Source organism: Acanthaster planci, linkage group LG18 (genome assembly GCF_054643075.1).
Source record: "Acanthaster planci isolate LZ-2023a linkage group LG18, COTS_SCS, whole genome shotgun sequence".
Lineage (NCBI taxonomy): Eukaryota > Metazoa > Echinodermata > Asteroidea > Valvatida > Acanthasteridae > Acanthaster > Acanthaster planci.
In genome coordinates, this window is record NC_141794.1 from 9,228,361 (window position 1) to 9,242,642 (window position 14,282).

At 37.9% G+C, this 14,282-nt stretch overlaps 1 protein-coding gene across 5 annotated transcripts in view; it reads left to right on the forward strand.

Annotated features, from left to right (window-relative positions):
* The window catches only part of LOC110988594 (neurocalcin homolog), a 54,493-nt gene that overhangs the window by 21,009 nt on the left and 19,202 nt on the right, over window positions 1–14,282 (forward strand). The window contains exon 2 of one of the 5 annotated variants that reach the window (XM_022252280.2): window positions 381–546. The exons of 1 other annotated variant lie outside the window; for it this stretch is intronic. The gene's annotated coding sequence lies outside the window, so the exon portion shown is untranslated. Of the gene's footprint in view, window positions 1–380; window positions 547–5,803; window positions 6,057–6,183; window positions 6,394–14,282 lie in introns of those variants that run through there. 3 more of the 5 variants (XM_087149023.1, XM_022252286.2, XM_022252285.2) reach the window with 3 other exon arrangements.

The following is a 14,282-nucleotide window of genomic DNA, read 5'->3' on the forward strand; positions in this document are numbered from 1 at the left end:
TACCATGATGGTACTATACCCATTACCTACATGTACATATATGCAAGAAAAAAAAACTATTGGACACATTAGCTAGTAATAACAATTGCTAAAATCAATTGATCATAAATGGGAGAAAGTCCCTTCTCCTGTTACACTGAGACCCATGAGCAAGCTATAAGCCAAAAGCACACAGTCTTACAATTGAAAAGCATTTACAGATCAGGCTTGAGATGTTGGTTGAAAACAGCAGTGGCCTCGACTTTAATTTTATTTGAATGGGTTGCCTGGGTAACACAATCCCGTCTTTGGAGGTTTGAGAATGTGTACACACAAGTACCATCCATCTCGCAGATGCCCAGCATTGTATTGACGAAGTCTTCATTTCATTTGCTCTGCAGCACAGATTAAAAGGAAGAATATTAGGGTACACCATCATCCTCTGTACATCAGTAGCAACAGAAAAGAAGAGAAATAGTAACTTTGCAGTCAGTTACTGTATCCATCACATGTAGCACGTTGCTCCAAGATCCTGCTCTGTGGAAAAGGCTTCTGCATCTTAAACTGGTAAGCCCTTAGGTTAGCAAATTATAATATGTACCCGTACCCTGCATAGGTTATTAGAATGCATTTACTAAGCACATTACATAAATTGTATATGTACATGTATGTTTACAGCCTACACAACTGCTTAGGTGCTTTGGCTATTCGTCAAAAGCATCGAGATCAATTCTAAAATTGCAACATGTTTTAATTAAACTGTATAATATAAAGTAACTGTAGTACATGTATATATCAATATGAGTGCATGTACACCAGCACATGTACCGATATGTTTACTGTTCATATTGAGAAAGGTATAGATGTTTACCGGTGCAGGTGTAGGACATTTTCAAAATCAATGTTGGATTTTGAAAAAAAGTCTTAGTGCTGTACATTTATGCCTATTGAAATGTAAATTTTGTGAGGTTTTGTTGTTTACTTTTGTTCTGTTTACAGTGAATTGAATGTTAATTTCATTTATACTATTTAAGGCAATAATAATGAAAAGTAATAATGAATTACCGGTATTTGGGGTGTTGCACACACAGTCACCTGACAGTGGAATTGCATGTACCGGTAAGTACTGGGGGTATGTACAGGGTGACAGTGACCCCAAAAAACACAACCCAAGAACAACATTTATATTCTCCCAAATTAATTGCCAGAAATTGTTTGGTATCAAATTGAAGCTTAGTATGGCACATGTACAAGTATGTATCTTTTCAAAATTGAATCCTTCATTCAAATTTGATGATGTGTTGTGGAGGTTTTTCAATTATCTTACGTACATTTGATTGGAATGAAAGTTATATGTACATTGTATGACATTCAGATTATCTTGCAAGTGCACGTACATGTATATGTAGTCATTAAATTCAAATCGCCAAATGATCACACATCTGTTTGGATTCCTTTTATTTTATGTCTAATTCTAATCTTGATGAAGGCAGTGGTTGCAATTTTGTTTATATTTAATTATGCAGTTTAGAGTTCAATGAGTTTGTTTTAGAGTAAACAGTTTAAGATGAACCACAGTTTACCTCAGTTACATGTAGTTTGTAACAAGGTGCTGATCTTATTTACTTGACATTAACCACTTTTACCCATTTCGGGATACTGCTCATTTGTTGATGGTAAACAAAAGAAGTTTTAACACAGCGTAACAGAATATGTTAAGTGGGGTATTCCATGGATCCCTTTCCCACGTTAAAACGTGTTAACATGCGTACATTTTGATTGCTGTGACAGGTAACTCTCGTGGGACAAACCAAAAAGCACTTTTGTTTTCCATGTATGTAATCAAGATTATCTCCATCATCATTGTGTTTTGAAAAGACGACATCCTGAGCTTCAGTTTTGTTTTCATTTTTTTGTGAGGGGATATCAGCTACAACAACTGGATCTATTGGATCCAGTTGTTAAACACTGTAAAATGGCAATACAGACAAAGCAGGCACAAAGTATAGTAATCTGTATTGCCAAATAACACTCCATCTTGCAAACATTTCATTAACCCTAACACTCCTCAGTCCTCCAACAGGTGAAGGATTGAGGAGGGTTAGGGTTAAAGATGAAAGTATTCGGGTCCTGGCAAGGAACCCTTAGTTTTACCGGCATACATGTACATGTCCCCCCATGTATGCCTGTACTTATACATTATGTGAAATAATAAAACTGCAGGGTAAAGGATAAAAAATTTGTTTCCAATTTGACTTTATATCAAATAGCATCATAATTATTGGTGGGGGCAAAGTCCATGCAAGCTATTGAGGTTTAGAGCAAATTCATAAGACTAGAAGACGTCTTTCATGATTTTTGGTTGCCACACAGCAGTCTGTTGCTTGCTCTTTGTAAAGACATGAACACTTTCTGTTTGCAGACAGTGTACATGTAATTTTGTTCATTTTGCCGTTTTTGAACAAGGGGAATGTTGTTCACAATGTCCTACCGGGTATCATCAAAATTTTCAAATATTCAAATACCCCTATTATTAATATTACATTGTACATGTACATATTTGGAAAATTGCTACATCTTCATACTGTACTGGTATCATTGTTTTATTGTTACAGTCATGACAGTGTACATATATTTTTATACATGCATATATGTACATGTTTTGTTTTGTTAAGTTTTGTGGAATCATTTATTGCTGCCATTATTGCTGAGTGTACTTGTATATGTACATGTATGTGCCGGATACTGTAGGCAGGTACATGTTGGTGTAGCTCTTGAAACCATGAAAACCCATAAATTCGCAATGCATTTACATGTATACAGTGCACAGCTGCATGCATTACTGAGGTTATTGGTTCGTTGACTCATAATCCTCTCATTAAATAATCAGACATGTTCAAGCGAATGGAAAAATCAAAATTGAAATTTTATAAATTTATATACATGTACATGTATGGTGGCCTGCTCAGATGGTGCTTTTGGTATCAAACAAATTGACGTATCAGCAGCTTGCTTGTCATGTACAGGTGGCTCAAAGGCAACATCCATGTACTGGTACATGTACATGTATGTAATGTGGTTTAGTTGTCCATTTTGATTTCTCAGAATATGAATGGCGCATGTACATGTATGTACAGAATGTACATGAATGGCACATGTACATGTACACAGTGATCACTTCGTATCACAGTTTGCCAATGATGGAAGGTTTTGCATTCATGTACATGTGCAAATTTGTTCTGAAGTTTCAACATTATATTCTCTTCCATTCCTTTTTGTGCAGTGGCCAATCTTTGTTTTCACAGTTTCAAGTGGTACTCATACAAGTATACTGCTGTACATGTAGGGCATTAAGGAAAGCTCTCACTGTGTACATGTACATGTAAGTTTATAATCAGTCTACACTGATCCAAACTACAGATGTCTTGTTAAATTATATTGGTGTATGTCATCTTCCGTTGTTTAGATGGTGAGATTCATGAAGTCATAAGTCAGACTTCATGAATGCCATCTCTACATTTATCATGTGCGAAAGATGTGTGAACATGACTTTCTTGTGGTGGGCCTTTTTTTTCTAGTTGGTTATACAGGCATTGGCTGTGGGTGTGGTATCAAATGCTATGACCCTACTTAATTTGCATTTTGTACACCTGCATTACATGAATGTACATTTACATGTATAGATGTTTGCCAATTAGAGTGTGTGGATTTACGGTATATCTACATGTACATGTACCGGTAATACCCTTAATACATGTAGATGCACCCCTGTGCATGTGGTGCATGTATGTACATGTATGTACTTTGATCTGAAGTCACAGCTTCAACATGTACATACATGTACATGTAGATGTACCGTTCTTGTACTGTACATGTACCCCTGTGCATGTGGTGCATGTATGTATGTACTTTGATCTGAAGTCACAGCTTCAACATGTACATACATGTACAACTACATGTACTTGTAGATGTACCGTTCTTGTACTGTACATGTACGTACCGGTACATGTTACCGTAGGTGCCATAGACAACAGTGATACATACACGTATGTACAAGTACATGTAGATGTACCGTTCTTGTATACATATGTACGTACCGGTACATGTTACTGTAGGTGCCATAGACAACAGTGATATGTACATGTACCAGATGTATCCATGCATTAAAAAAAAGGAAAGTTACATTTTTCCAGGGACCGGTAATTGAGACATACATGTACGTGTGAATACAGGTACTTTTGTTTATCATTCATTTTCTGTTCAATGTTAGCCATCAATGACTTTGGGAAAAATTTCACCTTAGAAAAATAGATTTAAAGAGCATTTATGAATTTGTCCCAAATTCTCATGAGTACAAACCAGTGGTTCCTTTGGTGCCTTCGAATCCTTAATTATACCGGCAAGTACTGTACATTGTGTAACTGTGCAGTTTAAACGGGCAGGGCATGCAAATCATGATTCAAGTTGTACAGGTCTATTTTGGCCTCTCTGTTGGCCTGAAACCTGCATATACATGTACATGTATGTACTCACAATTAACATGACCTCTAAAAACAATAAAAGCCAAGTTATTGGAATACATGTATTCATAAGACTGCAATGCTGTCATTCGAAAGTGTCATTCATGGGAAAAAAATAAGTACAATGTACATGTATGTAAGTGTTCACAAGGTTTCCCTAAAGGAATTCACAATCTTGGTGTGCTTATTGCCATGCCAACAGCTTGTTGCTTGCATTGTTTGGCAGTGACCATTATTGATCCATTGTGCATGTTCCGGTACATATGTAAAGTTCTGCTTTCTGTGGTATATTTCCCCCACATCAATCATTTCTAATTGATGATGATGTCAGCAGTTCCATTGTTAAGAACTGCCAATTAAAAAAGGCCTTCTTTTTAAATTAATTTCCAATATCTACATACCGGTATATACTGGTATTTGTGAAATCCTGGTGGGGACCTTTTGCAGCTTTAGAATTTCCTTATGGATACCTTTTTAACCTACACATATACATACCGGATATTTTCCTGAGTGTCTATGAAACACTACTGGTATACATGTACATACATGAACCGGTGGTTTGAATCACAGCTACCCATAGCCATACATGTTCGTGATATACATGTATTTTAGTTTATTGCATCTTTGATACGATACGATACGAGTTTCAGTGGTCTGGAAGGTCATGCAACAAGTAAGTAAAAGGCAAATCAACTGTAAATAATGCTGCCTTATAAATACATGTACGGTATCATTTTCCTCATGTACATACATGTACTTGTACATTTACAGTCATGAACTTTTGGGTCTAGAGCTGATCATGGCCTTTGGCTTAGGCCATTATCATTGCCAGACCCACATCCGAATTTAAATGTTACCTGTAGTTTAAAAACACTGCGTCACACTAAAAGAAATTACATTTAAGTTGCCTTTCAGACTTGTGAAATGAGGCAGGACAAGATTCCTCTGAAGATAATCTGAAAGGTGCTATTCTAGTATGGTACATTTTCATGAAGTTAAATGCTGTAAGACTAGGTACATGTACATGTACAATTTATTCTCTCTTTTGAATTTGAATTTTGTATTGCACAGATTGTTAAAAAAAATTGAACTAATGCATGTTACCTGCCCCCCTCCCCATTACGGTATTCAGCAGTTTAAAATCATCCTCTACAGAGAAGGGGAATACATGCAGTGTACAGTGTACATGTACAAGTTTGTATGTGTATGACGTGTACATACACGTGACCACATGTACAATATAATGAAGGTGTCACAGCATGTTTATTGGGCTGCAGCCGAGACTAAAAATAGGAGGCCTATGGTCACCTGGGATATAAATGTACATCAGATGTATAAACATGTACAGGTATCAGACTTGAGCCAGTGCATCGAGTATTGAATACTTGGCAGTCCATGTGTACAGCTCTGCAGTTTAATCCATTACGTGTTGCATAGATGTCTGTGTGAGGCAAGTGGTTGCAGTTTTTTCTGCATTCACTTGTGATAAACATTGATGTGTAATTTACTGATTGATAGCATTGTTGTATTGTGTGGAGTTGATTGCCAGAATCTGTGGTGAGTGGCTCCCGAAGCGCAAACAAGACCTGCTGAAGCCATGTACTACATGTACATGTACATGAACCCAAAGTTGTGTTCACCACTGAATTTTGCACCCTGTGTGTGAACTGTAAACTGTTGGCTTTTACATTGACCACTGTGTGGAAAGTCATAGTCTGGTTTGTGTGCGTGATTTACCAGTACATGTAGCTTGTGCTAAAACTTGGCTTGCAAAGTAATGCAGAGTGTTTGCTGTTATACATATACGTGTAATTAACAGGTGCATCAGCACATGGATACGTTTTTGTAAGGCATGCTGCGAATGCAGAATTTTTGACTGACTTATTTTACACAGGTAAGCCCATGTTCATTTATGTACGGTACATACATGTACATGTACATGTACATACATGTACATGTTGGGGGGATTTCTGAGGTGCACAAAATCTGTTCATTTTTTTAAAATCTGTTGTAGATGATAGTTTAACTTGTATTGTGTGAATTTGAAGGGACAGGCATGTGTGTATTTGTGAGGGATGGTTTTCATATTACAAGTAAGCCTACCTGTACCGCACATTGAGAGTCCCATGTGCTTGGGCCTCCCATCAAAGGGCCTAATACCGATATCTACTCGTACATACATGTACAACTGTACCAGGGGTATTTGTAGACTGTAAATACTTGTAATAATAAACAGCACTTCAAAACTGATGACAAATGTCCAAATGCTGTCATTGTATTTTTGTACACGTTATGTACATGTACATATTACACATGTACATGTACATTAGGTAGTGTGGTACCAGTAAGTGTACGCCTACAGTACTAGTCTACTTTCTATTCAGTGTGGTATAATGAATATGTGCAGTACATGATGTACTGTACATGTAGACTCACAAATGTTTATGTGAGAGTGCACTACATGTACATGTACCTGTATACATGTGTGTACAGTATATATACATGTACATGTACAATGTACGTGTATTGGCAGAGACCAAATACGATACACTTTAACAAAAAGAAGTTGTGTGCACGATTTGCATGTACAACAGTTTTTCAAATTTAGCCGATTTGGAGGCAGCTAGATTTTGTTACTGTGTATCATCCCACGAACTTGTTTCATTTTTTGTGTTTACAGCTTTGAGAAAAATAAAAAAACACCATTCATTTTTAACACTCCAAACGTAGCTGGTGTACATGTAATTTGCCTTGGATAAATCCATGGGGCTTGGACGTTCCCAATTAAGTACCTGGATAATGCACAGGCAAAGTCAATCTGCAGATCAATTATGGCTCTTCAAAATGCTTTTTTTTATGGCTTTGAGTAGTGCTAGCGATAGACAAATCATGCGCAAATTTACCTTTTAAGTTTGTGTCTCCTCAAACAATGCAGCGCTGAGAATTTGTCGAATAAACAGCACTTCATCCGGCAGTGAAGTGACTTCAGTCACCACAGTCACGGTGTGAAATGTACATGTGCATATGTACATGCATGTACATGTGCATATGCACGATCAACCACATATTTGTACATGTACATGTAATCATGGTTCTCACCTGCGTCAGTCAAAATCTGTCCACACACCATCGGTGCACATCATAAACACTTTATAAATCAACAAATGTGTGTAGTAACCACCCTTGCATTTTGTTCATGAAAGTTATTGTGGCTGTAAAAACAGTAGGTTAAATGTCTCATAAACTGCATATTTTGTACTGTATGAGAAAACAGGCCGCCACCATGCTGCACAGTGTTCTTGATCGGTTTGGACCATATCGTACTGTTATCATAAGGGTGATAGTGAGATGGTGATATACATGTACTGTATTCGCATGTGGTGAACTCTTCTTTTATACAGACACCTTCATTTAAAATCACTTGAAATTCTCCTTCAGCCTATTAATTCTGGTTGTACATATTTATTTTTTCACTTTATACATGTAGTGTGTTTGGCCGCACGGAACGGTTAACGGTTGCACAACGGAATATATTTTCCAAAGACCATCCATCAGGACGATCTTTGAAAAAAGTGTAACATTTTTCTTTTCACAAAAATTCCGAGTGAAAAATTTCACAGATTGTCTGACACTATCATTTAATTACCGGTACAGGGGTGAGATTTCTCAGCTCTTTAGCCGACTTCATCTTTTTTGTGTTGGATTTCAGCTTTTTTTCCCCACTGGTTGTGTACAAAAGTAGAGGAGATTTTCACAGTTCAACTTCTTTATGCCTTTTTCCGGCTGTTTTCAGCTTTTCTTATCATGGGTCAATCTATCACACCTGTAATTATTTACAGTGAGATACATGTATGTACTTAAAGATAATTTGACAGTCCCATTTTGATATATTACAAATCGCTTATACTAACATTAAGGCCCAGCTGCATGTACATGTCCTAGGCACTAATAAGGAAAGATGGAATATCTAGCCAACATACTGTACAGGCATGAATGTGTTATTTGTAACACTTTGTTTCAAATCGGTGCACAATTGCATGTAAATTTCAGTTGAATCTGCATAAACCCTCATTGTTGTGAAGTGCACTGATGTGCACTTTGCCACTGCTGGTCTACTTCAATCCCCATGGTGTGTGTCATGTGCATGTTTTACATTACTTACTGCCTTCTTGTGCTGTACATGTACAGATGTAGGTACCGGTATGAACTCGCTGTTCCACTTGGATGATATTTTTGCAGTTGTACATTAACTTGATGAACGATATGGTAGATGGTCTTGACGTCGGTGGATCATGTTTTAAATTAGTAAAGAGCAGTCAATGCGCTGTAGGTACTACAAGTAGCATGTGCATGTATTCCTTATACTACCAAAGGTACATGTACATATTCATTGGATTCACAGTGTTCATGAATAGCAACAAACTAGAGGGGGGGAGGAGCTACATGTAGTCACTGCTTGGGGGTGGGGGACTAAAATGGTTTGTAGGAAGGTGTGCAGTTCGATTAGTCTATGAACCGATACCAACATTGTTTTTGCCTCTTTACAATGTATAGATTCCTGTATCCCATACAAACCATTTACATTGCACAGCTTTTTCAACATACTGGTACCAGTAGAAACTAAAGGTAAATAGAGAAGGAAAAATTTGAAAATTGGTGGGTTTACTTGCATGTTTATTGTGTGCATTTTGTGCATGTTGTGCTCATACAGTACCTGGTAGATTTTAGGAGCTGAGTGTTACTTTGTACACTGTACATTATCTCCAAAGGCACAAGTGTACTTGAGATTGTAGTCACTGCATTGTTGCCATGGCAACCTGCGCAAACGAAGTCACTGTTGTCCTCCAACAGTGCAAAGCCCTTGCAATCTCTTCCTCTTACCAGCCGACCAATCTGTACATCCACTCATCCTTCCTAGCAACAAGACCTAACCATAGACCCTCACCACTTCTGCAGTCTGCCCCAAAATGCACAAGTACATGTACGTGTATATGAGTACACAGTGAGTGTACACTTATGAAACCAAGTTTATGCAGTGTGAGTGAATGTAGGTCGACTGCCTGGCTAGGCTGGCAGTTCTCTCCAACTCTGGAGTGGTTGTCCAGACTGCTCTAACAAACGGAGCTACACCAGGCAATCCATTATGGTTGCTAAATATCATCTTCCCCTGGATACTAGGGTACTGACATGTACGTGAAATGTACGCATGTGTATCATGGGAGGTCCTGATTTCATGGGAGGTCCTGATTTCAAGGGGCCCTGTTTTCTCGTCCTTACCTTCTGCGTTATGCCGCGCGATGTAAGCAACTTTGAGTGATGTAAAATACCCTCAGACTTGCGGAAGATCTCTTCTCCCTGCTGACCAAGAAACGTGTAAAGTTAAGGCTTTAGCAGTAAGTTGCACTTGTAAATATCTAAAGTTTGTGTATTTAGACCTACAGTGTAGTTTACAAGATACAAAAACATTCTACATTGCAGAGGCAATTAATATTCATTATAGTGTCTTTTAAAGTTTCAGATTACAATGCTTCAAAGTCACTGTTCTTGTATGATTGAAGTCACATTATTCCACTTGACAACAGAGCTTGTGGGGGAAAGTATGGACGCTTAGAAAAGACATGTTCCTTGTATCATTTTCTCACCGTCTGGCTAATGTTTTGCCCTCACATTTGAAGGGATTGACATGTTACAAAGCTTGTTTTTCCATGACAATTTTCAATTCCTGCATGCACATTAAACATCTATTTGCATGTATGTTCCTAAGAAAGGTAATTCAGTGTAGGTTTTTTGTTAATTTTATTCTTTCAACAAATATTAAAGTAATGTGACTGTGTGGGGTTTTACAATTAAGGCCTACAAAATAATAGATACACCAATATGGATCAATAGTTTGACAAAAAATAGATTATAATAATATTCCAACAGCATAAAACACATTATGTACATGTACTTTCTCATCTTGCAGAGCATGTGTATGAGCCCAGTGCTGTGGTCTAGGGCAAGTACTTTCAGGAACTATTCACCATCAGTGCTTACCAAAGCATTTTGGTGTGTTGTTGATGTGAATGAACATCTCCACCTCAACCTGATTTTAGGCATGCTCCTGCTCCAGAACACAACATCACTTCAGAGCACCACCACCAATGTTGATGACAGCGACTCAGAGATTGCAAACTCCATCAACTTGCAAACTCCATCAATTTAACATCATAGGTCCAGAGTTTGTTCGAAAACTGCTTGCACTTGACACACATCAAGTACTGTTGCAGTGTCCCCCTCTCCTAGCAAGGGATACGCTTTATTGTCACACCTTGTCACAGTCTCCCATGCTTCCATGCTGTACATTGTGGTACATGTATCAAAACATAAATCTTCAAAACATCAATCTTCAACAGCTACTCTGCCCATGTGCACATGTGCACATGTACATGTAGTCAAGCAAAGATGGCCACTCTGTTTTAAAAGCATCTATTCCTTTCAAATGTGAGTAGCCGGTCAGTTGCGTGTGATACATGTACCCGTATGTACATGTACGTGTAAACAGTGTATGTACCAGTACACTGCACATAATTGTAGAATTGAAGTCACAAAATTATAACGTGTGATGAAGATACTGTACATACATGTATATATACTTGCATGTTGGATAAAATGTACAGTTGGTATACTGTAGAATGTCCCTCAACTGTGCACTGTAAAACAACATGCACAGACATGTAAATGAATTAACCTGGACAAAATATGCACATGTACATGTACAAGTAACTCTTCTTGCAGAACATGCATCTCTAATGATGACTATGACCTTTCAACAACCAGCATACATGTACATGTACCGGTAGTATTGGGGCAAATAGAAACGGATCAATGCGTAAGGCCTTTTTTTTTTACCCTAACAGTCCTCAGTCCTCCAACAGGTGAAGGATTGAGGACTGTTAGGGTTAATCACATGCTCTTGGATTGTGGAATTGCCATCGGAAAAATCAGATTTTGGAAACAAGTTTTGAAGCCACTGTGAAAATTGTTGATTTAAAAATAAAGGGGAAGGGACCTGGTGAACTTAGTGTTCTTTGAATACTTTTACAGAATAGTAAAATCGATAGCATGCTTTTGGCTTTTGTGGTTTTTTTTTGCATGTCAAAAAATTCAAGATAGTGGATGCAGTGATGTGGGCACATTTCGAGTTACATGTAGTTTGGTATTTTTGTACATTAAAGCCTATTTTTTCAGTGGCAATGAAGTATGCCTTAAAGACAAATAGAGTTTTGACTTTCACGGAATGAGAGCAAGAAGACAGAGAAATAAGGGTAGCTAGGGACCCAGTATAAAAAAAAATGCATAAACAAAATTCCTACAATACCAGCTTCTACCCATCCACCATACCACACTGGAATAGTCTAGCGGAATCCATTGTTAGCCTACCCAACGTGAACCAGTCCAAGAATGCCATGTCTAATTTTATTTTAAGGGAGGGGAATCAAAACATTAGCCTCTAGCTCCGGCATGCATCCCAAACTCTAGCAGGATGTACCAGGGTAGAATCTTCTGTTTTGCTGGGGCAACCCGATTCAGATGTATTTTAAAATGGCCTAATGGCAACATTGGTCAGCAAATTTATGCACAGTACACACTATGTGAATAGGACTCAATAGCTCTTCAGCTTAGTCCGTCCACTCATATGTACATAGTACATGTATCCTTTGCCTGGTTCAGCCATATTTATTATTTAATGCATGCAGCTGTTAGAGTTGCACTGACCACTGGATTTTAAAAACTAGTTGTTTGTTGATAATCTTACCGGTACAGTACCTGCTTCAAGTACATACATGTACATGTGCTAGTAGCAATCTCATATTTTGATTTATTTTTAAAGAATAAATTATTTTCAGTAGAGCATGTACATGTAGCCAAAATACATGTATTGTACATGTACAGTATATGTAAACTTGTAAGGATGTAGCATTGCATTTTTTCCATTTTGTCTGACCAGTAAACAAAATCAGGAAATTGCTCGACTGGTTATGCCGAGGTTAAAACAGGGCACTGTATTCATGTGCAGTGGTACAGTACATGTACATGTGTTTCATACATGTACATGTATTTTGATACCATACACTCTTTATACATGCTTGCCATTTCATTTCATGATGATTAAAAATTTGAAATGACTGTACTTGATGATTATCACTTGAGGGCCCCGTCTTAGGCTTAGTAAGGATGCATAAACATGCTTGCGACGTTGCTTGGTGTCATTGGATGAAGGTTACAACTCAGGTTGTGGGATGTGTATTTTTGGAGAGGAATTATTAAATGCCATTTTTTGGGATACATTTCTAGCCACCAGTGGCAGCTTTTATGGCGGAGGGTTAAAAGTTCCATGTTTTGATGAGGAGTTCTACATGTATAATTTACCTTGAAAAAACAATCGATGTTTTTTGTATTTGGAATTTGTGTCAGAAAAGCATGGATCGCAGTGCACGAATGTATTGCCACAGCCATGTTGCAGAACCTTGATGAACCCTTTCTGATTTTGCTCGAGCTCCGTGTGCAAGTCTTCAGTGATGCTTTTTACTATACAGTTGTCTTTTCTGTTTTTTTACGGTAGTCAAGTATAGTACCACCCCACGCAGCCCCCTTCCTTCCTACTGGTACATATACATACAGTGCACATGTATACTGACTAGCTTCAAAGAAATGAAATTGAGGAATGATGTTTGTATGTACACTATACGTGCACTTCAGGAGAACAATTTTGTTACGCTGTACATTAAGAACCCCCAGATAACGGTACATGTATGTGTATTATGGTTCAAGCTTACATGTACATGTACAGCGGTCTTTCTGCTGAGGACAAGTTCGATCAAGGACCATTAGTTGACTAGTGGTTGATTCGTGACATACACCTGTACATGTACAGTACCTAGTGCATGTGCAGTGAAATTGAAATGCCAACAATTCTAGTTCAACCGTTGTCAGGTCATAGGGCCAAAGGGGGGAAAAGGTCGCTGCAGGAAGGACAAAATATCAAAAATTAGTGAAAATAATCCTTTACTAGTGACATACTGTTTTTCCAGCATTTTCTTATAAGTGGTCTTCTCTGCACTGTGCTATTAAAAACAGTTTATGGCAACCAATGACGCAACCAACGACGCAACCAACCTTGGTAGGCTGGTCACAAATAGTTGACTTGTGTAATCCAACCATCGTTAACTAACGTGCATTCGATAAGAGATAGTCGAACTTTATGGCCCTTGGTTGAACTTGTTCTAAATATAAGAGAAGTTGGTCAGTAAGATGAGAATCCACGCACTTTGTAAATTTGCATGTGCATATACACAATATACGTATGTTGGTATTCCAGTGGAATTTGTGAATAAATCCATATCGAAGCTGTGGCATACACTGTACATGTACCGGGTATATGCGCCAGGGATAGCCAAAAATATCTAGTTTCACAGAAATAGCTAGGGGCCAGTACTGTAATTACCGACACTCATGTGACTGATTTGTTATACATGTAGATACATGTATTCAGCTCATGTCTGTGTAGCCGTATACCCAGTATTGTACAATGTACATGTTAATACCGATATGCATGCACAGTCACACACATAAAGTTCCACTAGGGCATGTCCTGGTGTAAATTTGGTTAACATGCGTGTATGTATTGGTATGTTGTGTTTGACATGCTACAAGTCATATACATGTACAGAAACCCTTGTGCATTTAGAGTTACATTGACATGTACATGCACAACTTGCACTTTATTGTACACGCACCGGT